The sequence below is a fragment of the Emydura macquarii genome, unplaced genomic scaffold (genome assembly GCF_026122565.2).
Source record: "Emydura macquarii macquarii isolate MOO-44397 ecotype Brisbane River unplaced genomic scaffold, CSIRO-AGI_Emac_v2 contig_67, whole genome shotgun sequence".
NCBI classification, from domain to species: Eukaryota; Metazoa; Chordata; order Testudines; family Chelidae; genus Emydura; species Emydura macquarii.
This window is the reverse complement of record NW_027130204.1, coordinates 10,044,702-10,070,414: the sequence shown is the minus strand read 5'-3', so window position 1 is coordinate 10,070,414 and position 25,713 is coordinate 10,044,702. Positions and strand designations below refer to the sequence as shown.

Genomic DNA, 25,713 nt, shown 5'->3' with positions numbered 1-25,713 from the left:
AAGATAAAACTATCAGCATGTACAGGTGAATGAAATGTGAAGGAATGTCTTCTTTACATGGAAATCTTAATTATTATGGCATTAATTACTTACAGCTTCCTGGGACAGTTGAAAGCCATGTTCTTTAATAATGCATCTGAGGTTTCATGTCCCTTTAGATATTGTCTTAATATTAACTGTGGTATTGTCAGGGTTTATAAGTGAGCCTGACCTACATAGCCATTTGTCCAAACCTGTTAGGCCTAGTATTAATAATTCAAGTAAGAACTATGCATCTCCACAAGGCAAGGGATAATTAAAGTAACTATGCTTTCCTTTCACAGTTTTCAGCTATCCATCCTTCTCCCTCCACTCCTTACTGCCTGAATAATCTGTAAATGTTCATGTCACATTGTCCAGAAAGAAATATAGAGATTCTATTCAAACCATTGATAATTTTGTGGTGTATTTACCTTACATTTTCAATTTCTTTCTTATTTAATTTCATTGTAGCTTTTCAGCAAAGGGCCAAATTGTGTATATATGCATATATATTAAATGCAGCTACGCTGGGATGAAATCTCTAATCCCTTTCTGTTCTTTCATTCTGTATAACAATTCTTGTCTAATTCTCTATACCTTTTTTCCAGCCGCTTGCTGCAAAGGGTGGGGTTTGAACCCCTGAGGGACAGATCGTGTGTACGTTGATGTTTTAAAGGAATGTGTTGTAACCTGTAAAAATTGACACATTTTTGATTTATTTTTCCTCTTGCTGCCTTGGAACACGGTCCCTACTATATTTTAACTGCACACTGATAGTGATCTATTGTGAGTAAAAACGGGTTCCCTGTAGCCCAGAGTGCGGTCCAACCTGTCTTTCTCTAGCAGAGGTTTTTTTTTTTTTTTTTTTTGTTTGTTTGTTTGTTTTGTTTAGTATTTTGGTTCTTTTGTTTAATATTTATGTTGCATGTAGCAGTGACGTCATACCCCCACCTTTCTCATCCTTTACACCCACGCGGATCAGGGCGACATTGAAGAAAATACAGCAGTTTCCTCCTGCCCCCTTTCCTTCCCATTTTCTTCCCAATCTTATTTTTTATCCCCAGTGGAAAATGAAGCGTGGACAATGGCATTTCCTTTAAATGACTTTGGATTTCTCATTACTTTTTAGGGATGCCAGTTAGGGTGGAATAATTACCACCATAGCATTGTCTGCCTGGTTAAGTGGAATTCATTGTCGGGCTTGTATTCAAGGACTTGTACTATGTATCCTCTGCTGCTCAGCTTCACTTCATGACAGAAGGGGCATACAGCAATCCCCCACTGTCCCTTCCCTCCCCCACCTCTCCCCCCCCCCCCCAAAAAAAAAAAAAAAAAAAAAAAAAAGCCAGGCAATGAATTAAGTGTGTGATCAATTTCTGATGCATAAACCTAAGCCTATTCTTAACTGGACAGAAGTGGCTAAAGTGGTAATTATTTTACCTAGTCTATGAAATTTCTGTTGCTGTAAAATTAATGGTACATGTGTATGGCCCAATTATGCTTTCAGTTGCATAACTGTGAGGCTTATTATAGACCCAGTATGAACTTTATAGACCACTTTCATCTGAATCTGAGCCACAGCATTTTTAATTCTACAGTATCTATGGAGGCCCTCAGTCATCAGCCATTTCTTTGTACACACATGGTCATAGTAGTTAAAACAAATACAGCATTTGGGAGGTGAAGAATAGTTTACATTTGCAGTGCTTTCATGTACAGGCACTCCAAAGAAAATACAGTGGGGATGCGGTGGGGTATTGCTACCATACTTATAGGACTATTGAGAGCGTCTCAGTATAACTAAATTGTTCCCAAAAGGTTTCAGGGACAAGAATTAGATAGCTCAAGGGTATAATGAGCCACAGTGGTACCATTGAGAGCCTAGTAACCGCTCATTTTAGCTGTGGCTACTCCAAACCTGTGAGGCTCCCTTTTTTTTCTTTTATTTTTTTTAACCATTCCCCAAAATATAACTGTTAATTTGTTTTATGATAGTAAAAGATGCTGGCCTTCTTGTGCTAGGTACTGTACAATCACATAGAAACACAAGGCCCTAGTGCATCCAGGAAAGGCAGTACATCTGGGAATAACATCACCGTGTTAGCCAATCAGTCTATGCCATTTATTGGTGGGAGGTAGATTTAGGGAATAGGAATCTATCACTCCTCATAAGGTGCTGAACAACACACTAAATAGTTCAGGAGCCAAGTTCACCAGCCTGCTTATTTGAGACCATCGGGGTGGCAGAATTGACCCCTTGCATATTAACAATTTACAGTTCAGCCAAATAAAACTTTCCTCCTTATTCTTGGACATATATTTTATAAGTGATTTTTACATGCACAAATAGGTGCTGGAACTAACGGTGCTGGGGGTGCTGCCTCACCCTCTGGTTTGAAGTGGTTTCCATCGTATACAGGGTTTACAATTTGGTTCAGTGACTCTCAGCACCCCCCTTATAAACATTATTCCAGCACCCCTCCATGCACACCCTTTCCAGGATTAAGACCCAGAAATTTAGTACTCTGTATGGCAATTTTATTGCTGACATTAGCAACTCTAGGACCTAACCCAGCAACCTCAGGGTCTTGCCCTGACATCAGCTAAAGGCTGTGGTCTGATAGGGACAGGGGAACTATGCAGGCCCGTTTTGTTTTTAATTTCAATTCCCATATTCAGCACAGCAGGATTTGAAAACAAATGTCCAATTCCTACTGCAATAATCTTTGATCCAGTAGAGGCCAATTAGCAGTATCTGGACTATTAAGAAAAAATTAATAGGTTTAAAAGTGAGGTTATATTCAGAAAAGTGAAACTGTAAAAATGTCAAAATGGGGGGTTTGTTTATTATTTCTCAATTTTTCCATATAAAATTTGTCCCTATTTTACAAGATAAGACTATTTTTTTCTTACTTTCCTCCTACCAAATGCCATACAGAAACTCAGATTCAATCTGTATTCTTTCTGTAATGGACATCATCACCAATAATAAAGATTCTGCCATCAGAATTTAAGTGACTGTTTAGCTGATGATGCAAGAGGCACAATATGATCCTAAAGTCTCGAAAATGCAGATTGGATTGATTGCCATCTAACTACTAATATTAGTGCACACAATTCATGCTAAGCATAATTTTTCACAGACACAAAATTGTTCCAAGAAAAAGAGGGCTAGGTTGAGTCCTGTTTGGAAGACCAAAGCCACAGTGAACAGAGATATTGAGAAGAAGAATCCATTTTTACATAGCCACTTTTCTGAGTATAATTCACCTCAAGCTGAAAGAGAAGATTCAAATGAGAATATTTAAAAAAAATAAATATACAACTTTGCCTTAGTTCTTCTAGTAGTTTCAGCCCACTTAGAAATGAATGGAGGAAGTATTAAGAACACATAGGCTGAGTGTCCCCTAAAATATAATGAAGGAGGGATCATGAAGACATATGAAAATAAAAATGAATTGGTCTATAAAAATGTCATTCATTCAAAACCTGCAAGTCTTTTTTAAAGTTACTGAAATACAGTAGAATGTGCAGATTGTCCACTCACTTCACCTGCTGCTCACGGGGTTTTGGCTGAAAAACTAGAACACCTTGTGAATTTCAGGAAACAGCTAAAATATTGCCTATGACTGACATTAGTTAAAGTCAGAACTTTGTAAAACTTGCAAAACAGCTTGCAGGTTGCATTTGGTGTCTTGAAATTGCCCTGGAACACAGTGAAATGACGGAGAGCTAGCTTTGCCTGTTTTGTTAAGGGAAAATCAATTGTCACCAGTCTGACATGCTGCTGTATTTTTAAGAAATCTGAAATTGTGCTGTGGGAAGCCCTTTCAATTTTTTAGACTGATGATGTTAACCAACATCACCAAAAGGCAATCAAATCAATATGGACTTCCTTTAATGCTGCTAGTTGCTTTATACCATAATTTCTTTGTAAAGTTCCCCTTTGTTGTCGTTTTACTTGCTGTGGATCACGAGAACTTGATGAATTGAAATGATATTGTATCCATTTCAATCTCAATGGTAGTTGGGCGCTTTTTTACTCACTGCCAATCAAGTGGCTTCCAGTCCAGATTCTCCTTAACCAGCTGCTGTTTGATAGAGATCCACTAGATGTCCTCATAGATCTACTTTTTGATACCATTGAGGTCCATGAGTAAAGCTACTATTACTGATGGGTGCTGCAGTGAGATCAGGAAGACTGTATGGTAACAAAAACATACAAAAAAAAAAAAAAAAGCAATCAGCAGAGAAGAAGGGGTACTTTGTCTTGCTTCCTCTAGCAAAGGAACTGTTATTTGACAACTTATATAAAGAACTGGGGCATGCATAAAGGGGGGGCAAGCAGGGACACGGGTGCCCCAATAATTATCCCTGCCACTTCCCCCAGCTTCTGCCTTGGCCCCCAACCCCAGGATTCCCAAACCTGTCCTCCCCCCTTTCTGCCAAGGTGTGAGTTGGGATGAATGCATTAAAGGGAAGTGCCTGGGAAAGGCACTGGCTAGCGCTCCCGCTAAGCCCCACTAGAAGGCACCCAGAGCAGGGAAACTGTACTGACAGCACAGCTCTGCCAGAGGGGGCCTGGGGAAGCCATCTGAGTCCTGTCCCTTCCTCACATGCAGCCTCCAGTAAATGTTTGGAGCCTGCTTGGGGTGTGCAGAAGGGAGCTCAGGACAATGCGGGAGGAGGCAGTGGGGCCTGAGGGCACTAGGGGATGTGTGGGAAGCCTGGGGAGGAAGTGGGGGGTCAGGAGGGTGGGGGAGACAGCTGAGCCTGGGGTCACCAGGTGGGGCCGGCGTTTAAAGTGTCCCTCCAAAAGTAGTCACATCTAAATCCCTGAGCACGCCCCTGATAAAGAACTATCGGCAATTTTCCTTGCTTTCTTTTGTGCCTGGAAATATTCTCCATTACTGCTTGTGAATTTTAAATGACATCTCATTCAGACAATCGTAGGTACTTTCTTCTAGACATTTTGACAGGGCTTGGGGGACTTTGTGATCAGAAAATAAGGTGTTGCCAGAATGCTACATGCTCAGCTTTCTCCTCCAAAGTAAAAATGAAGAATGTTGAGCTGTTTAAAAACTGCAATAAAAACATTCATGTTGATTTTAAAATTATAAAATAAATGAAAACTGAGATTTGGAATCTAAAATTTTGGTAGGTTTTTTAAAGCTTTGTAAACATTTTTTCCAAATAGCTTACAAATCTTGTGTTAGTGTGCTGCTCTTATCAAATGGTTTCTGTGGCAGTGGAACAGCTACATTTTGTTTTATTAGCAAAAAACAAATTTCACTGGCATGATTTCAGATACATAGGAACTTCTTCTTTGTTTTATTTTTCTTTTTAGGCTTAAGGGGGGATTATGCCAAGCAGAGGGGGCTTCCATTCCCTTTTATCCATTTGTTCTTCAAGAACCCAAAATAGGAAATTAAGTTGTTTTATGTTCTGTTTTTATTTTCACCAGAACTGCAAATAACAGTTCCATTCTGCATCCTGATAATTTCTACAAGAGTATGGTAGAGAATGATTGCATTTTTATGCAGCTGCTACAGGTATCATATGAATTTAGCATCCATCCAAAAGGCTGTATAAAAAAGCCCCTTATTCCCTGCTGATTACCATTTTTTATTAATATTTATGGAGGTTTAACAGGAAACAGTATGTATGTGGCTGAACCATCTTTAATCATTTCTGTCTTGTCTTTGATCTTCTCACTAATCATCCTTACTAATATTCCATGTTTTAATTTAAATTTATTTCAATATTGTATTTGGTATGAATGTAAAATGACTGTGTCACAGGAATGAAGAGTTACAGCATGTTTTCTTTACAAAATGTATTGCTTTAATATTTGATTGTTTATATACTGGTTTAAAGCCTTATAGCAAGTCCTTTCTGTTACATTTATTGCCAGGTTAAAGCCTGTTTTCTGCATGTTAACAATATGAAATATCAAAAATGATGCATGGTCTCCAGAATAACCAACAATAATAGTTAAAAACAGTCCCTGAAAGGCATGGATTTTAAGATGTACCTTACAAACTTTCCCTTATTGAATAGGAGGGTTTAAATTGTCCACTTCATTGGTTTAAGCCTGATTAAAATGGTTCCCAAAGTTTTCCTTCCCATCCTTCCCTGTCCTTAACAATGATATTTTTTGTTTCAATAAATGTGTCATATCCTATTATATTCTGTTGACAAAATATGGCTATGATTAACTGAAAACCAGGGACTGTTACTAACCAACAACCTAGCATTACGGAATTTTCAGATACTGTGTTTCGCTACAGCATTTGATTAGAAAAAAATCCTTCAAAACAGCTGGATTTTAAACCCAAAACGAGTCTTCCTTTTTCCCTCACCTATTGACAAACACCCTTGATCTTTTTTCTATGAAATTCCACATATTGTTAGAGTGAGAAACAAAATAATAAAATAAAAAGAGATGTAATGGAAACATCTAAACAGTTTATAAGCAAATGTCTCCTCCTTGGTCCCCAACTTTTAGTTTTAGAAGTATGTGTTGGGGAGAGTTAGGAGAGTGAAACATGGATGAACCAAATGCTGTTTTGAATTTTCGGTGTTGTCTAAATTTGTATGCATCAAAAGCTGCAGTGGAACCCCTTATGCTAAAAGCCAAGCTCTGAGGAATGATGTACCATGCACTGAACGGGCCTGATGCTGCATGATGACTTTCTGAACAGCTCTAAGATAACTTGACAAAGATGCTAAAAGAACACGCCACTAGAAGTGTAATTAAAGTTTTAGACGAATGGAGTCAACTGCTGAAGAGATCACTCATTCATCTCCCTCAATGCCTGTTTTCCACAATCATGTTACCCTTGCTTGACAAATATACTGTATGGCAAGTCACAAAGGCCTTAGAACAGGACTTGACCCATTTGAGAGATATATACATCCCTCTTTCCTGGTGACTGTAGCATTCAAAAATGGCAAAACTGAGGGGAAATAATTTAAATACCACCACCACTGTCACATAAAGGGAAGCTACAGGCCAAAGAAACATTAGGCCACTTTTATATTTGAAGATTTTGTTTTTGGCTTGAAGTGTTCTGTTTAAGTGGCAGTATAACTAAGCCAGTTCATGCTAAGGCATTACCAACAATGATGGTTCAGTGCAACATCTGAAACTATTTTCAAGTGGCATTTATTTTCATCTTCAGATCCGAATTTAATTGTGAATAAGGTAAAATTGGGCAATAATTTTTCAAGTAATTTTAAAATTAAACATATTTTACATTTGTGTCAAATACACATCAAAGGCAGTGTCACCCTTTTGGGTCCGTTGCCCTACTTAAAAGAACAAATGGATTTTTCTGATCCTAACCCATCTTTCTGAGTTGGTTTCTAAGTAAGGATTTATTTATCTGCCTTCTGGATTGACATCTGAAGACAGTTGTGATGTTCAATCACAGTTCCACTTGGAACAGAAAATATGCCAATGATTGGTTCAGCATGTTCCAATGGACCAATGTTCTGTGTGCTTTTGGTGATGCCTTATTTGTGAACTGACTTTAATGTCAAGCATATTATATTGGCCATTATTAGCTGCATCTCTAATATGGACAAATTTTGGTATTCTGTCGAGAGTCAATTTCAGTTCCTGAAGGCATAATGTAAACTTACTAAATCTTTCAGGAAGTTTTGTGAAGGCATCTTGTAACTCTCTAGTAACATGTTATTTCTCAGGCACTGTTTAATACTGAGAAACTATTAGCACTTTTGTGAGGCTCTCTGTCCATTTTTTAAAAAATAACTTTGATGTTTGCCACAAGCAATGTAGGTCCAAATTATCTGATTGATTAATATCTTTAAATTTTTCTCTCTCTTTTTGGCCCAGCTGTGTTAATTGTGCCAGGGGAAAAAAATGATTTTAGGATTTTCTGCGTTGACTATGTTCTTTTTTTAATCCAAAAATCTGACTGTAATTAGCAATTCTTCCCTATGTCTGTGGTCACCCTATAAAATTTAGGGAGAATATAAAGAATAATTTATCTTTTGATGTGCAGCCAAACTGTTATCAATAATCAATTTGCATTTTTTTCCTGGGTCAAGACTGTTAAACATAAACTAAGGCCTGTATTAAATCCCTTAAGTTACCTTCCAGCTGCCTTGTTATATATATATAACCTTGCCATTAACCTGCTACTCTTCCTCTCCTCCCATCCAACATATGGTTATAGCCAAGATGTCCATCTACAAGAGAATGAAACTGGCATGTTGTTTTGATTGCGGACGCTCTGAGCGTGACTGCTCTTGCATGTCAGGCAGTGTACATAGTAACATGGACACCCTTGAGAGAGCCTTCCCACTTTCTTCTGTCTCTGTTAATGATTGCTCCACCAGTTTACGTGCCTGTAAGTTTTAACACCAACACATGCTGTTCCATGTCTGTGGTGTCTGTGGTATCATCCCTGTCTTGTGTCGTACATTGTAATTCTGTGAGTTTTACTGGGCTGATGCTTTTTTTCAAAACTAGTTTTAATATCGTTCTATATTTATATATTACATGGTTTGGGGTTTTTAATACAAAAATTTAATTTATTCATTAATTTGCTTTATGTGCTTCTTAGAAAGTGCGTCTTTGCGGCAGCATGTGGGATCTTTAGTAGTGCAGCTTGGTGATGTTTTTGTTTTTATTTCATGCATACAGTACAAATTGTCATTAATTAAACAGTAAAGTAAATGCTTTATTAATGGTTGGGGGGGAAGTCTGTGTCTAACTCTGTGACTACACACTGATTAAAAAAAATTATATACTCAGTGAGCAATTATGATAGCAGTGTGGTTGAATGGCATACAGTAGGCAGTGGAAGGTTCCAGTAGAGGATACAATTTGTAGCTGAAGCTGGATTGATTTTTAAAATTTTTTTTACACTACTGTCTTTTTCATTAGCCTTGCTCTCTGTTACCCTTCCTTTTCTGTAAGGAAGGAATTCCTCATGCACAACTGAAACTCCTGAAGGAGTTGGATGTACCCGGGGTAGAACATTTCATCATAAGCTCTTCTTTACTGAGACTACATTGATGGCAAGCTCCTGACTCTTTTGTAGTCCATCACAAAGTACCCCTGTATAAAGGAGGAGTATGTCACTCTTTAAAAATGCACATCTAGAAAGTGACTGTGATTAGTACCTATCATGAACAAACCACAAATGCTTGTCTGAAGAAGTAGAGCAGAGAGTGAGAAGCAATGCAAGTGACGGTTAAGTAAATTGTTGGGCAGGGACTGTGAGCACACCTGTTCCTTCAGTGATTTGTCAGCAGTTGAGGAAGGTTATTAACGACAATAACTGCCACTGTGTTCAAGTGTCCATAACTGGCAAAACTATATCTCAGGCAGAGATTGTTTTCCTTCTCCCTATCCAAATGGATGTGCAAAATCAGAGTAATCTGGAAGGAAAAATATAGTTTTGATCAGGAAGAGAAATCGCCTCAGACTGTGTGGCATGGCACACAGAAACTCCACCAAGTACTCAGCGAATGTTGGGATTGGTGGATGTTACATCCAGTATCTTTTGATAGACCATGAATTCAGTGTTTAGTCCATCTGCTGAATGACGTGGCTGTAGCTATTTTAGTCTGTGATCCATTGATCCAGACACACAGATTCATGGCACATAAAGTTTCAAAGGAGAAGGCTTTTATGTTTATCCAGTGGGGTTTCTTGGTGATGTAAACCCTCTCTGTGTACCATTGTGTAGCTGTAAGCACTCTGAGGCTACATCTACACCACACTCCACTGGTGACAGAATGTAGGCTACGTGCCACAGTGAAACAGAGGCTGTGTCCACTCTGCAAAACGTCAGTGAAAGGCTCTGCTGTGGGCAGGCAGTCAAGAAAGGCTCCAGCAGCTTCCTGTGGTAGGGAAAGGCTCTGGCCATGGGGAGCTGTCGGAACCCTTCCCTGCTGCCTCCCCCTGGACCAGAGACTTCCCCCACTGCTGGAGTCTTTCCCTGCATTGGGGAAAGACTTGAGCAGTAGGGAGGCAGTGGGACAGTATGCTGCTAAAAACAGCAGTGTAGATGGGGGAGGCACTGGTTTGGCTTGTAGAGTGCTGTGTAGCATATATGCCCTAAGGATTTAGGCATGTCTTTACTCAACTTGCCTAAGCAGTGCCTCACCGTCTACACTGCTACTTATACGCAGTGACCTATAAATGGGAGGAATGTGACGTGTATATACTCTACATGCTGCCATAAAGAGTGTGCAGCTTGGAGGCTGTGTCCCTCTTTTTTCCAGTTCGTCATCTCTAATGCATCACCCCAAAGGGTGACAACTTCCAGCAGTAAGCCCTGTAATTTATACTAAGAGGTTGCACCCCTCCTGTGTCAGTACAATGTACATTAAAACTAACTTCCCTGTGCTTAGAACAGTGAAGGGGAACCTTTCAGTATGGAGAGTTACTGCAGGCGCTTTTACTTACATAATCTTAGTCTCTGCAACGCAGCACACAATATTTTTTACATTAATGTAGTCTTGTGCAAAGAGATTATGTGGCTGAGTCCTGGCACTGCTGTTAACAGCAAACAGACAGGGCTAAATGAATATGTCCCCTACAAATGGGTGACATTTCTACCATTAGTAGCATCTGGCAAACAAAGAGAAACCATAATTTGAAGAGTTACTGTAGCTTTCCAGTTCACTTAAGGCTGTGGAAGGGAAAAAACCCTGGTTTTGATTTCATTGCCTATTCAACCAAAAAATTCCTGTGTATGATATCATTGCCCTCAACAGCACCACTGTTGGGAAACATGTTAGACCCATGTTGCATTCTGAAATCTAAGGGATATTGACAGCTTTAGGGATTTTTAGCATCCTCTGTTTCATCGGCTTTCCTCCCCCTTCCCCCCGCAATCGTCACTCCGTCAAATCAAGAGATCTCATTCTTCCCCATGTGAGACAACTCACCTTTGACCATTAATAATAAGTAAGAAAAATCAATATCAATTCAGGCCTTTCATGAGCCAGCATAAGCCTTTCTTTTATATATACACACACACACACACACACAATTCCACTGGCAAGGCTTCAATAGAAATCACCATGTTTTTTTTGCTGTGCAGAGGGGTCGGATGATGCCCATCTTGACAGAGCTAGTTAACTCAAAGAATGGTGGTGAGAGTCAGCTTTTCATTAAATATGAGCAGATGTGAAATTTAGAGTGTTTGACAATTAGAAATGGCAGCAGCAGGGCGCTGGAATCAAAGTGAGGTCAGATTGGTAGATCAGATTACCTCTCTTACATTCTTTAGTTGTTCAGAAAATCATTTTGAATTAGTGTCAGTGGAGCCATGATGAGTTTTGCCCTTTGTCTTTTATTCTAGAACCGTATTGTTTCCCAAGACACTTATTAAAGGTCATTATACTATTACAGGGCTTGCTTTGGTCATGGTTCCCCAGTTGAGCTGGTGTGCTTCTAAGATCGCTGAATGTGTTTTCTACTTTTATTTTATTTTATTTTATTTTATTTTTAAAAGCAGGCTTTCCATTTTCAAGGTAAATAAAATCAGAGACCATTGTCTGACACGTCTTGAAACAGTGAATAACTGTTATAAGAATGAACCTTGTTTATAGGAATCCGGCACTATAAGTAGTAGCTTATGGCTGTATCGAGTTATATATTCACTGATGTACATAGGATTTTTGTGTGCTAATTGTATGTCGTGTTGAGGAAGTTGAGTTTACAGTATATGTTGCACTGTAAGTGAAAGAGATGATTTCTCTGTTTATTTACTAGATTGATTTTTACTGAGCTTTCAGTTTATGAAAATCACATTTTGATTAGTTATAAATACATTAAAATATCTTGTTGGCAACTGTCTAAAAGGAAAGATTTTTGTGTGTGTTTGTGCAAATGTAGGGAGATACAAGGTGAGCAGCAGTTTTTTGTTTTTGTGTTTTAGCTGCATTTTGTAGGTAGACACAATAAACAGCAATTCAGTGTTGCTGACAAAGCTTGCTTTGGAGATGCAGCAACACTGAGGTGAAGAGAGACACCTGGAAACCTGGGCTAATCCAGAAGGAAGAATCCAGCTTCTTGATGGAAATAAGACCACATGAGATCTGTGCTTAACAGACTGCTGGGAGATGTTCAAAGAATTGGTTAGTATATGCAAAGTCTTAAACAAAAGAGGCTTAGGTTAACTTAAGGACCACCTCACTACCTCTAAATCACAGTAAGACTGATATTCTTCAGAAATTGATGTCCCGAGAGTAAAGGTTTACTGCTCTGTTCTAATCTATCTAGGTTATTTTACCATGCCTATCTCCAGGCTTACAGTTGCTGGATGAAAGGCATTCGTGGAAGTGTGTCAATATCTGTGTAATACCCTTCCTCAGGAAATACACATCAGCATGCACCTGGCTATGTTTAGAAATATTTGTGTGAGGGCAGTAATCTTGGCCACCATCATGAATTGAACTGGGGTCCTTCAGAGCAAAAGCATGGCTCTCTACAGCTTGAAGGATAGAGCTAGGCTCTGTGACTGGGGAGAGGAACATGTTGACCAGTGGGGTATCATTAGAAGATGCGTGTATTTGCCTAGGTTTACCAAACGTATTAAACTTTGAAAACGTGGGTTCCTAACTGACTGGTTAGATCACAAGCTGTGGCCAGGAAGAAGGAGGCATAGTTGTTTGTTCCTCTTATTTGGAATGTTAATGATTCAATGACTTTTAGATGAGTGCCGATATCCTTGTGTTGTGGCAGCTGCTGTCTGAGGTCCATATTGTCTGCTTTCCATTTTAAAAGGTGGGACTTGCTGCATAAGATCCACAGCTCCTGATCCGTTGCCATTTCACCCATGAAACAGCCTGGGGAACAGATATATCTGCTCTTGTGGAGGACTAAGAGCCATGCTGGCCCATGCATGCTATGACAGGGGGTATGCTTCAGTGATAGCATGGTTATTTTGTTCTATAGTGGCAATGGATTCCCTTGCTAGATACTATTATATACTCCCTCTGTAGTATGGAAAACCTGTGGTAGGAAATTAATGCTGCTCAAGGCAGCAGTAACTTATGATCCAGTTTTCATGTAACTTACATTGCTCTGACGGGGGATATACCAGATGCTATTCTAGTCTCCAAACTCCTTCCCGAGCTGTGTGAGCTTCATTGCAGCCACAGAAGGGATAGAGAGGCATGTGCTGTTGGGGATACTGGTATTCTCGTTGTTACCCATAGACACCTTTCTCCTACACATGGGCCACCGACCTTCTCTCTGATCATGGTGTCTCCTCCCTGTAATGCACAAAAAGAAGAGTGTATGCCCTCAATTTAGTGGGGAAGGAGAGGTTGAGGGGGAAATTTGATGGGATCTGTTGAGGGAGAAAAGATGGATCTGATTTAGTTCCCCCAGGATAACCTTGTTAGGTGTTAAGCAAGTGATTATGATAAGATTGGTATGTTTTTCTAACTCAGTTTTATGAAATGACCCAATCTCTCCTTGTTGGAGAATATTAGTGTTAGCCTGTTCTATTCTGACATTCCTTTAATGAGACTAATATAAAAGGACAATTAAAATGAGGGCATAGTGACATAATAAAAAGCTTATTAATTCAAACCCAGAGAAGACAAATTATGCAGCGTTTGTCCAAACTTCCAACATTTGTGAAGTAACCCAGTGAACCCCTCTGCGGGGAAGAAATGGACTTACATAAAGCTGTTTCCAAAAAAATTATTCCTTCCTCCAGCAGGACAAATTTTTCCTTCAGTTACTATTGAAATTGATACAGTTGCTCTGGATCTATGCTTGTGTAACTAAGGGCCAAAATGTGTGTGATATTTCCCCTAGGTAAACCTACAGGATTGTATACATCTTCTTCAAAAATATTAGAAATAATTGTAAAACATACTTATAAGCTACTGTCAACAAAACTGAAGTCACCTAAATGGATTAATGGACTTTTGAAGTTTGTAAAACCACACAATGAAAGAAAAAAAAAGGACACAGAGGGAAAATACCCATGTAGGGTCCTAGTGCTGTTCTGTTCTATGTAGTTTCTATACAATGCTCAGCACCGTGGCATCTGCTGGAGGCAGGACGTTCTTGATAGTTGATCCAGGCCCCTGGAGTTCTTGCAAATCACAAAACCAGTTGCCATGAGATGTATTTTTCAAACAAATAAAAACCACAAAATTACTCTTTGTTTTTATGCTTTTTTTTTTTTTCCGGGAGGGTGGAGGGGTGATTTCCCCTTACCCTCCTTTATCTCCATTTGTATATTTTTATAGGCTGTGATGCAATGATGTCTGCAGCTACAACAAATGATAGCGTTTTAACCTTCATTCCAGAGCTGAATGTTGGAACAATGATTTCTCTGCCTCTATCACATGCTAGACATTTGCACTTACTGCGTATAAATAATCCTCTCACCACTGCAGCTGAATAGTTCCTCCCTCGCTAACTTCATAATATATAGCTAGAGGTACATACAGGTGTTGAAATATTCTATTTCTGGTCCCTGGTCCAGTGTTTGGAATGGTTTACTTGTCCTGAAAGTGTATCTAATTCTGTTGATGATGATGAGACATTGGACTTTCATATCATGTCAAACAGCCTGCCATCTTTTGTCCCTCTTCATTCATGACAAGATATTAGTGGCCACTAAAAATAAAAGCTGGAGCTAAAATCTTGAATCTACATAGTCTGAAATTCTGGAGATATGAGATATTTAATACAAAAATCACACCATAATTAAAGTAGGAAGTAAAAGCAGGATAATGTTCAGAATGAAGTGATTGTGTGGGCCTGCTTTCTCAAGGTTAGGAATCCTTTAGCAGAGCGGTCTGAACGTTTTCAGACTAGATAATTCTGGTTTTGTACCAATGATCAGAAAGGAAAATAATTCCAGCCCTGTATACTCTTTATTGTGTGGTTTTGTTTATGAGAGAGAGTTAGTGGAAAAGGGAGAAGATATAGCTGCTCTGAAGTTTTTGTCCCTCTTTTAAGAGCAAATAGTTGCTGATCATATGTGTGCATGTTTGAAAGAAGGCTGTGAAAGAGTACATGTGAGTGAGTGAGTTGTCTGTAGATACTCATGTGCAAGAATCTCCATTTTTGAGTGGCCCCTAGAGCATTCATTTTTAGCTCATGGGGTAGCTGATTTGAAAATTTTCACTGGTCCCTCAGTCTAGCAGTGTTTTTTCTTCACTGGACCAAGCCTGGATACTTATTGATCTTGGGCCTATGTGCAGAATGTGTATATGTGTGTGTGGTGCAAATGTTTGAATAAAAAAGAATTAAAAGTATAAAATCGTATAGTGTGCTGTCTCTAAAGTTTAGCAACACACAGGCTCTCTCATCACCACCTTGCTCTCATGCATCCTTGCATACAGGATATTAACAAACAGTTTAAATATTACTTATTACTTTAGACTAATTACAATAGAAAAAAGTAAGATCAGTACAGTAAAAAAACAACAGTATCAGTCAAATATCTGACTTCCAGTTCACAATCCTTGTTGGATTCTCATAAAGATGGAAAATGAATCCTTTTTATAGTGCATATTTTAATTTAAACCTGAGCATTACTAAATGATTTGGCTTTCTATTCGTTTGGGGATAATATGAGGATATAGATTAATAGTGATTCATAGAAAGACAGGAGCAGAAAAAACAACAACCCAGCTGTTCCTTGTCAGCCAGTAGAATGGTAAAAGCAAGACAACCTGACTAGTTGTTCTACATGACCAGAATATATGAATAATGAAGCAGATGCCTTTTCAAATGAGTATTGTGGCACAGCGTCTGCCAGTGGGCTGGTGTGATGGTGCTCTGCCTGACTCGTGATGTCTGTGCAGCAAAGAAAGACATACAGTAGCTTCATCACAGGATGCAGGCACTGCTAAGTTTAGCAGCAAATCTTTTTTGAAGAGTTGAGGGGGAAAAAGAGACCAAGAAGTCTTTTTTAATTCCTTTAGGCGTTTCCATTGGCTAGTGTTTCTTACCAGGGTCACAGGGAAGTGACTAGTGAGGGGCTTGCCTTGATGGGGACAAGCTAGGAAAGATGCTGTCTGCATGCTATGGAGTGAGTTTAGCAGAGGACCTTATGCAAGGTGACATGGAAATTATGTTTGCATTTTTATTTCCTGAGTGTGGCTGGTTGTCATGAAACTCACCCTGACAGTTTCTTACCACCAGGCAGCAGATTCTTCCTGTTACCTCCTTGGTGTAGGACAGATGCTAGCCAGTTAGCTCTCCATCTCTCCTGCTTCGGAGCTATCTCAAGCGACAGATGCCAGGGCCAGCTCCATTTCCACTTGAGCATTTCTGTCATAGCCCTGCCTTGAGCCCAAATTCTGACCTTTACTATATGAAATAAAGTACTTATGAACGAGCAGAGGCTTGATCCAGAGCAGGCTTAGAGCAAATGTCAAGTCAGTCTTCTGCCTCCTTGTTCCACCTGCATTAGGAACCAAGTTTAGACCCTCGACTAGAGCGTTGAATGCCTTAGGCTTTATGGGTCTAAAGAGACATAACTTATTAACAAAGAGTTATTAAATTTTTATCAGGTTTACAACACAATGTAAATGTCTCCTATGAATCCACACTGTATTCATTATCATTTAAAACGTTAATTAAGTCAAAGTTGCATTTAATTTAGTTCTAAATGTGCCTTTGGGAGAAAGCTTTAAGAAACAGCTGCAGGATTGAGAAGCACATCAATGCTGGGAAGTTCTTAGTTCCATTTTCAAGATAGACCCCCAACTTGATTACCATTTTGTCTCTGAAACTAAGTTGTTTTGATGTGACTGGGCATGGTCTCAGGTTAATACTGGACCAAAATCAGTGGAAATATATTTCATAAAACCTTATGCTGGTCACAGAGACCACACTTTATTGTGTTATCTTGCCCTCCTTTTAAATTGCCTCCAAATTCAAGTGAACACTTCAGCTACAAAAACTGCTCTCCTAATAACCTTCTACTATAATTCTTTTTCATAAGATGCAGCTGTCATTGGTTGAGTATTTTCCTACTCCTAGGAAAGATTTTAGTAATTTATTTGCATAGACTCAGAATGTTTTCCATCAGATATATAGGAAAACACATATCTTGAGTCTTCTAAATTGTGATTGAAGAGTAATGTATTATGGTCAAAATCCAGTATAGAATGGAATATGGTGCAGTAAAGCAAACTATAAGGAAAGCCATCTAAATCAGAATAATAAACAAACATGCATATATTTGGTAATGTACTTAGTATTGATAATGCAAAATGCCTCTCTGTAGTGCACCGACAGTGTCAAACAACACATACCATCACTGGAGTTGAAAGTCTAGATCTCTGAAGAAAATAGTTCAAAAGTCATCTGTAGTTTTTAGCCCCTTTTGAACTCTAATTGAAATACAAAGCATTTTTCCTGTGAAAGAACTGCCACAAGAAATATTAGAAAACCTTATAGCATTTCTGAGCTTTCTCATGCAATTTCCTTTGTTTGTTCTTGTGCAAAAGATTCTGTTTACATTAAATGTATCATCGTCTGCACTGCAATGTCTTTATTCTCTAAACTCCACTGGTGACGTGTGTTGTTTGACATAGTTGCTACAATATGGAGAGGCATTTTGCCTTATGGTAGCTAGGCTGCTAATGGAAACAACGGCAACCAGAACTGAAGGTTATCTTCTGATAATATACCACCAGATGACAGTTCTTGCACTGTTTTATAGCAAACGATTTATAGAAGAGATTAACAAGTTTGTCATTTATTTCTGCTTTCAGTTCCTTTTATAATTAGTTCTTTCCTTGCATAGTATACACTTGAGGAGACGTTACTCAGACTTTTGATAATGATAGTAGCTGTGATGTATGAATCACAACTTAGAAGTCAAGTTAAATATCAGCCTACCTGATAAAGGCTCCTTGGCTACTAAAACTAAGATTCTTTTATCAAAGAATAAAGGCACTCTCCTGTTATCCTAAATCCTAAATCCTAAATGGGATGGTCACCTCCCATGTGTGAGTAACATGGGATTCAAATCCACCCCCACAAACCTATTCATTATTTCATTAAAAGTAAATTTATTTCACCCATGATTGTGTTTATTGGCACTGCTGTAACAGCATGGGAATGATTCCTGATGTCCCCACGTGTGACTGAGTGGGAGCATCAGGTTCATTCGATGTCAGTTGGAGAGCATATTGGTGGAAGTGGTAAATAGTGTCATTTGCACTCATTTGGCCTAGAAAGGATGTGCAAAATGATTGTAACTTACATCCTCAGAGGACAGAAAGGTGGGGTGAAGTGTACATAAATGCTGAACAGGCTGTACTTTGTTTGCTTCCACATCAAGTTAGTACTTTGAAATGTGTGAAATAATCTTCAAGGGCCTAGTAATAACATGGAGTTTACACAGCTAGTGGAATTGGTGTTGTACCCATTCTTCTACCAACTTGTCTTACTAAAAACTGTCATAACAAAAAACTGATTCCTTATCACCTTTTGGGCTATTGTTACAATTTTTTGGTTCAAGGAGGGCTCACAATGTGCTTACAATCAAGGAACTGGCTACTAACAATGTTTTAACTGGAGTCTATATACTGTGTACACATTTGCTTTAATATCTGCTAGCAAAACACTCGTGATACCTTCTGTATTATAAAATCAAAAGATCTTTTGGTATCAAATGTTATCTTTGTCTGGCCCTGCAGTTACTGTCTGCTCACTTTGACTGCAAACAAGCTTTCCACTACTAGGGAAATAGCAAAATAGTGTTAATTCCACAAATTTATTTGATTTTATATTTTTGAGTGGAGGATGTTTCTGAGTATTCCCCACAGAAATGTTCATCCTATTATGTGATTTCACACCCTTTCAGATTATGTGTTATTTAAACTGAATAATTACTGTTGTGCTGAAGTATGAACTTTTGCATGATTTTTGATGCAAAAGCCCTCTCTGCTCAAAAGCGGACCTATTTTTGCTCAAAAACCAGCCCCTGAAAATGGACCCATTTTGCTCCAGAAATGTGCATGCCATAGAAAAGTTTCCTTGAAAATATGTATTCTTTAAATTTTAAGAATTTAATTACAAATATTTTGCACAACTCTAGTCAGTAGTACTTCTGGCTTTTGTAACAGAATGTGCCTTAATGTTTCCTTCATTCAGACATAAGTAGTAGCTCCCTCTGGGGACAGGATGAGAGAACAAACCACGTGTCACATATAGTCACTGCTAAATGCCCTACTGAATGGTTGCTCAGATATGAAGGTGATAAGTGCAACATAAGAATTTACATAAAATAGAATAGCCTAATAACTTCTACTCTACAATATCCTTCCTTACAATTCACCATTGTCCTGCACTTTGTGTAGTCATTTACACCCTGGAAAACCACTTCCACTGGTTTGAACTTGTGTAAACGACTACAAAAGATGGAAGGCAAAGATGAATCTAGCCCAGGGCCTAAAAGGGGATTTACTTGATCTTATAGGATTCCATATTTCTTTACCTGCTATCACTGTGATATTCTATACAATGAAATACTGTTATTTTTATGACTGACTGGCACTGGCTCCTTCAGCAAGTTTTTGATGTGTTATCAGTCTATGTGCCATTAATGCCCCTTGATCCTAAATACAGCTGCAATCTTTAATATTCCCTGAGCTGGTCTAAACCTAAATTTGCTGCTTTTTGGAAGAGCAATTATTATTTTAATTATTGGCTAAGATCTGTTTCCCCCTCCCCCCCCCCCCCATTGTCTGTGTACAGTATCTTCTTTGGTATTCCTTGAGTGCTTCCTGTTATCACCACCCCATCCTGCCCTCTTCCTCTCCCTCTGTATTTTGGCTTTCTTGTTCAGCAGAACCATCACTTAAGAGATGAAGCATTCCAATTTCTAGCCTGGACAGCATGGGGATAAATTGTCACCTTTGCTATGGTTGTGGGTCCCTGCCTTTGGTCTAGACAATCAGCATATCAAGTCATTCCATTCATTATAGTGGTATCATACATTCAGATTCGTTTTGCTAGTCGTAATCCCAAGCACATTCTCTGCCAGTGGGGTGAAGATAAATATTCTGTCTTTGGATTCTGGATTTCTAGTGTTCTGTCTCTAGGACCAGATCAAGCTCTGAAACTTTTTTTAAATGATGGAATGATTCCTTTGGATACCGCAGTTCACACATCCACAGTTGTACAGAGCACTCTCCTCCTCCCAAATAGGTCGGCAACTTTTCTGAGCCAATACTTCTCAAATGGTAGGTGTAGCTTGAGGAAATGCATAAGCAGCACCTTTAGTCTTATACAGCCAGCTCCAAGGTCCCACATACCCCTCAGAGAAAATTGATATCCTTAAGATTCTGCCCACGAGGAATTACAAACTCTAAGTATACTAAGTAGTTTTTATCTGTCTTCAGCACATGATTCCTTGGTCTACCCTCTTCCACCTCCTTTAATAGGACCAAATAAATGCCTCAGAGCTCCTATTCCAAGCCACTTGCTCTTGGAAGATGACTTTCTTGACAGCTGTCAGTGTCTCTTGAGAGCTGGATTTCTGGATGCTTTCAGAAGCTCACTCTCAAATATTTGGCAGCAGCACTCTAAACCTATTGACACCCTGTGCATTTGCACTTGCTATAGTTTATTTTTAGGGAGGTAACCTATCCACAAATCTCATTGAAGCTAGCATAGTCCCTTTCTTTGCGTTGGAAACAGCTACTGCTGTTGACTCCGTGGGCCTCCTGGTCCCACTGAAATCAGTAGCAAAATTCCCATTCACTTCAATGTGAGTAAAAATCAGGACATATCTAGTGAGCAGAGTTTCCTAAGGGTTTCCCCATAAAATTCTCTTGTGTTGGTTCGGTCACCCTTCTTTTCCCCACCTCATGCTGCCTGCTTTGGAAATGAGTGTTTCTAATTTTGAATACTCAGATCCCTAACTTTCAACACTTACAGACCATATGGGCCTTTTCTAACAGCTGTAACACTGAGAACTGAAGTGTTCTCTTAGGATCTGTCTAGACAGCCTGAGCTGCTAATTCTGTTTCATGGCAATCCTGTGCCCTGCCACAATTCTCCCCCACCCTTTTCCCTCTTCCGTTCTTTCAATGCCTTGTATTCAACTTGGCCATACTACTATCCTGTCTCCTTCACTTCCTGATGCTCTTGGCCAAACTCTCACTCCAGCTTGATTAATGAAACCAAACTGTTCCATATAACACACATCTTTAATGAACTTTCCTTCCTGGATCTGCTCTTTTGAAGAGATGTGACTTGGCCACATAGTCCCACTCGTGCCCATGGCCAGTGTCAAATAAGCAAGCTTGAGTTCCTTGCATAACTGCAATAACAAAAGAAAAATAACAGTCCATTCTAATAATATACTTTGGTGGTGGCTTCAGTATTATATATATATATATATATATATATATATATTTTTTTTTTTTTTGCTGTTTGCCATATAGAGATGTAATCTCCATATTATAAAATTATAGTTAACTTCCCATTAGATATATGTGAAATGACATCCATTTCCTTCATGTAATGACACTAAGTAGTCTGGTCTTACATTCTGTAGGTACTTGTGTGTTATCAGTGTAATATTTTTGTTAGAGATCTAATCACTGGGAATGTATAACAGTAATTTGTTGTTTCACAGAGGCCTCTTGATTCTCTTATTTTTATAAGAAAAATATGATCCTTGTTGCACACATCCATCCTTTAGCGTACTTTTTCTGTTAGAGATCAAATCACCGTTATAAGTAACATTGTCATTAGTTATCACCACTAGATTTCTTAGCTTACACTTTATTTTCCACTCATATGAAATTGTAAGCCTTTGCTCCCCCGTAACAATCAATTGTAGCCAAACCACTATATGCTTTGGCAGACGTTTTAGCATTAATTCTTTGTGCAGTTTCTTTTGCAGATATAATCAGAGTTAGCTATCACATATCCATTTCTTCTTTTTATTGTGTTACTTTGCCCTCCTCTCTTTTGCCATCGTTTACCTAAAAATGACATGCTGAACTTACCTAATACTCTATATCAGTGAATTATGTTCCAGCTCTGCTTTGTCGATTGCCATTTTTTCCTCTATGATTTTATAGATTTAATCTTAGTTATGTGTATCTCGGGTGTTCATTATATTAGTAAATTTACTAAATGACACTTCTATTTTAGGTGTATTTGTTTAGATGAAAACATAACTTCATAACACTGAGGTCTCTAAAATATATCACTGGAATCACTAATAAAGAGAGTGCTCTTTCTTGGAGATATATTTTACTGATTTCTTCATGTCGCGAACTGTATTTAACTTTATTTCTGTAAGCAATCAAGTCAACATCTATAATAACATCCTGTTGATGTAACAGGATCACTCCTTTTGATTTATTTGGATGTTTACTTATGGTGTTTTACATATTAGAATTGGTCTGTCAACAATTAACATTTACGCCTTATGAAAGCCATACTTCAGGTAATAGAGGATTATTAAACTGCAACCATTGTGCTAGAAATCCGTTTTCTAGTAATAAAATTTCTATGTATAATAGCAGCTGAGAAATACTGCTATATATTATGCATAGATTCCAGGATACATGGGGGAGAAAAACGACAGTGAGGCTTGAAACACAGTACAACCAGCAGATGGGGCTGCTGGCTTACAAATAAAATAGCAACTGAGAAGGATTTGGGATCCTGTACTTTTTGTTTGTTTGTTTTTTGTTTAAGAAATTCATTTTGTTTAGAGAGAAACTATTTCTAATAATTCCGATGCCACTTGGCAATTGTATAAAAGTATAGTTGAGTGTATGTTCAATGTATGTATACATAAAATAACAAGCCTAACAACCTAAGTTTGAGCCTGCACCATTCCAGTCCATGGGAGTTTCCAGGGTCCTAGTTCATTGTAAGGAGAACAGAGTGAAGTGTCAGGAAACTTATCATATCTCTTGTTGCTGATATGGGAGTCACTGTAAGATGTAGACACTTATCTGCCCTTCAGTATGGCAAAAAGGAGCTGCAGAAGCAAAGGAAAAATTTGGGATCTGGAACGAGTTAAAACAAAGGCAATATCAGACTAATTGATAGTATTAGACACTAAGAAAGGGGCACCGGGAATCTTTTGGGCAGGAACCTATGCAGAGTTGTCTAAATAGAGATTTTTGAAAATTCAATAGACAAATATAGGGGGAAATATTCATAAGTGCCTAAGAGACTTAGGAACACAAACCTATAAATCCCTTAAGTTCTCTTGAAACTCCCCATATTGAACAGTCCTGTACTGGTAGGATGATGGTAAGATAGTTTAACAGGACTTCTCCATTAAATTTGCGAAGGAAACCCCCTTCAACACAAACACATTAAAGCTTGCTTTAAATGAAGGTTGAAATAATAGGAGCAAAGAAAAGGTTATTTCCTCAGTTTATAAATTCCAGAAGATATTGATTGGAATTTTACTGGAAATGTATATTTTTAAAAATAGATAAAAATTGGCACTTGGCACCGGAAAACATAATAATGACTCTAATTAGCTTTCTTTAGGGTGAAATCTACATTTCCCATTGCTCTTAGGAAGGAAACAATTACATCTAGAGTTTAGATTAGATTTATAGAGCTCTGCTATGAAGAAGTAAGCATGTGAATATTGCAGAATCCCTTTCCTATGCACTAAATAACTTTCTTTTCCTGTCAAATGTGCTATACACAATACATGCAAGATTTCTCAATCCAGAGGAGTAAAGCAATCACTGAGGGCCCTGTTCTCATTCTTAGTGTAGTACTCGGCATACAAGTACTTTATATTTTCCCCATTGCTCTTTAATGCAGCTGGAAGAGTTTAAACAGTTAACTGCACCACAGGCACTGTTGTGGCTGTGGTTTAGGAGACTCATTTTAAATATCGGCTATTCTTTGTTTTTTGGCCATGTAGGAACTGCGCTTGTCTTAACAGTGATTGATCACTCTGCAGTGTATTCAGCCACACAGGGGCAACCTCCATTAGTGTATAGTTCATAATAACAACAGGACAAATTCCTAGTACAGTTTGACAGAACGACATATTTGTAGTCTATTCTTGTTAATGCTGCTACTTCTTCCTCCATGTCCTCCGTAGCTGGTGTCAAAACCCTCTCTCAGGCAGCAGGCCAAAGGGTGTTTTGCTTTGGCTTGCAACATGTTAAGACAAGGACAATCTGTGCCAATGCATCGAGCCTAGAACTATAGGTGTGGAGAAGTTTAATACTACAATTTGCCCTATAATACTACTCTTAGGAAGGGAATCCAAAAAAGACATGGCTTTTGGCTTAATATATTTCACCTTAAAGGAACTGTCAGAAGACTACTCATAAAGGAATGGCAATTTCCTTTATATATGTTTGTTCAAGAAAAAAAGCACAAAAGTAAGAAATCAAATTTATATTGTTTCATATTAAGGAGAATAAATGTGTCCAATACATCAAAGAAATTGACCAATATCAACTTATCCTTATCACAGATACTTTTCATGTGCCTGCTCTCAAGGTACTTCACAAAGACGGGTGTTGACATCGCTATTTTATATATAGGGAAATTGAGGTACAGAGAGATTACTGGCCCATTTATTTCAGTGGAAGTTGTGAGTGCTCAACACAACTAAACACCGCGCCATATATGACCTGATCAAATTCTCACAATAAATCAGTGAGAACCCCAGATCTCTCGACTCCCAGTCATCAACTTGTAACCATTAGACTATCAAGCATCTCTTATCAAAATGGTAACCCATGATGATGTCAAGGTCAGGCTTTGGGTGATTCACTTGCAGATTTCTCTCTGTCACTTTTGCTCCTTCCTATCATTTCAGGTACCAGGATAATAAGACCCTAAACAACACCAGAGTGTAAAATCTACTTGAGAGAATACTTATCTGACTGGAGAATTTGTATTTCAGTATTATCTAGCTGAAGTGCCTTTGTACTTCTCTTCATTTCACTAATCCTCTCAAAAAGAGGTGGACCTGGAACAGCAGGGCTCCGAGCATTGGAGGATCGAGTCCTGTTCTGAACCCTGCATCTTGGGCCCATGTCTAATCAGTCCTCTTTTCAAATCCCTATTTTCTCAAAAGCTCCTTTTTCAGACCCCAATGATATTTCACGTAGCCACAGTGTGTGAGGAAATCAAGTGGACTGTTAAATCGAAAGAGGAAAGTATCCTCTGGATTTTTTTAAACTTTTCGTTTGACAGTTTGCCAATAACAGTTTAACAACTTGAATAAATAGTTACAGAGTGAATAGTAAATTGAGAAGGCAGTGTGGGAACGGGCATCTGAAAAACTGAGATACATGAATGGGAAGGGATTAAAATCTGAACCAAAAAATATACAAGGTTCAGGGGAGCCCTAAATAAACCTGAATATAAATTAAGCTTTGATTATGAATTTCATAAATTAGCTCTTACTTTTCACTGCATGCCTGTGTTAGGGCAAAGGGAAGGTGGTTACCGCATACAGCAGCTCCATGTTGTAGGTCACTGCATTTGTCATACCAGGCCCATCAAGTCTGGTGTCCTTCCTCTGGCATTGTCCTATACCTGAAGACTATATAGTGCACGTAGGCAGTTGTGCAATGCTGTACATATAGGTAAAGCTTTCTTCCTGTCCTGTTTCATCAGCTTGCGCCCTGAAGCATGAAATATGAACAGTTTAATGCTCCAGATCTAAAGCCCACTCAGGTCAGCATAAA

General features: G+C 38.6%; 1 protein-coding gene across 2 annotated transcripts in view; it reads left to right on the top strand.

Moving 5' to 3' along the window:
• KCNMA1 (potassium calcium-activated channel subfamily M alpha 1) overlaps positions 1–25,713 on the top strand; it is a 708,266-nt gene that overhangs the window by 590,917 nt on the left and 91,636 nt on the right. The gene's annotated exons all lie outside the window — the stretch shown is intronic.